This window comes from Panthera uncia (assembly GCF_023721935.1).
Source record: "Panthera uncia isolate 11264 chromosome A1 unlocalized genomic scaffold, Puncia_PCG_1.0 HiC_scaffold_17, whole genome shotgun sequence".
In the NCBI taxonomy this organism is placed as follows: Eukaryota; Metazoa; Chordata; class Mammalia; order Carnivora; family Felidae; genus Panthera; species Panthera uncia.
Window position 1 is genome coordinate 147,107,256 of NW_026057577.1, and position 1,404 is coordinate 147,108,659.

Below are 1,404 nucleotides of genomic sequence, written 5' to 3' on the forward strand. Positions count from 1 at the left end.
CACCGCCGCCGCCCCCCGACGGCCGAGCCACGCGCTGGGGGCGGCCCGAGGGGGAGGGGAGGGGAGGGGGGCGCCGGCCGCGCGCCGGCCGGGACGTCCCCTCCTCCCGCCCGCCCACGCCCGGCCTCGGCGGGGCCCACCCCCGCCCCGCTACCGGAGCGCGGCCCGGGGTTCCCGCTGCCCGCCCCCACACACGCGTCCCACCTCGCTCCGAGGCTGCGGGGGCGCCCAACGTCCCCCCGCCCCCCACGAGCTTGCGGCGCGGCGGGAGGCCCCCCCCCTCCCCGGCCTCCCAGTGGGCTGCGGGCGGGGGTGCTCCCGCGCTCTTCTGCACGAGCTCAGCGCGAGGCCGGGGGACACCTCCCATCCTTTCGTGCCCCCGACCCCGAGGACAGCTGGAACTTCTCCATTTCACCATCTGGGCGCGCCGAGGAGGGGTTCTCCCTTCCCCCCTTAGTGGGTAGGGGGTTCCCACCCTCCTGCTCCCCGCGCGGCGAGGGTGGGGTGCCCACGCTCCTTCCCCCTCTCGCGGAGGGCAGGGGACTTCCGGGCGGGGGGGAGGAGAGGGCCTGGGGCGCGAGGAGTCCCCTTAGCGGAGAACTGCCCCAGATGCGCAATGGAGGAGCGAGGCGGGTGTGACCGAGTGCTGCACCCCGCCACGTCCTTGGGTGGGCAGCCTCACTTGCGCCCTGCACGGTCGGCTTGTCACACTTTGGGGGGTGCCCACTGGGCCAAAGGGTTCCTTATCGGAGGTTCCGGGGGCGCCCTCTGACCTGCACCGCCTCCCCCCCCGCCCCGAGCCCCTTGTGCCTGCCGGGGATGGCAGCCAGGGCGCGCCCGGATTGCCGGGCGCTGGCGCGGGCGGGGTCCGCTCCGGGATCGCCCCCTCCTCGGGGACAGCCACCTGGGGAGGCGCCAGAGACCGCGCCGGAGCCACGTGGGGGCAGACGCTGGCGGGAGCCGTGTACCCTCCCCGCACGCCTGGGAGTCGTGACCTCTGGCCCTCGCCCCGAAGGACAGAGGAGCTCCCCGGGGCTCCCCGAAGGATTCCACCCTTCTGGAGGTTTCCTCCTATTCGAGTGTTGTCCGGCGCAAAGACCCGAAAATCCCACCTCCTCCCAAAGCCTAAGGATTCCGAGGCACGGCGACCCTCCTCGGTCACGCCGCCAGCAAACAGCGAAGAGGGGCTCATTCCTAAGCGCTCGTAGTCTCTTCCAGGAGACACCTGGCTTCGCCTACCCTCGGGAACCTTCCCTCCCTGCCCCGCTGCCCGCCCGCATGGTCCCGTCCCCCTTCCCCAGCAGGGCCGGGGCGAACTGGGTAGCTGCGAGCCTTCTGGAGGCCGGGAATACGTGTTCTTAGCAGCACGCCCGCTCCGCCCGGGGCGGGGGGGGGGGGGGGGGG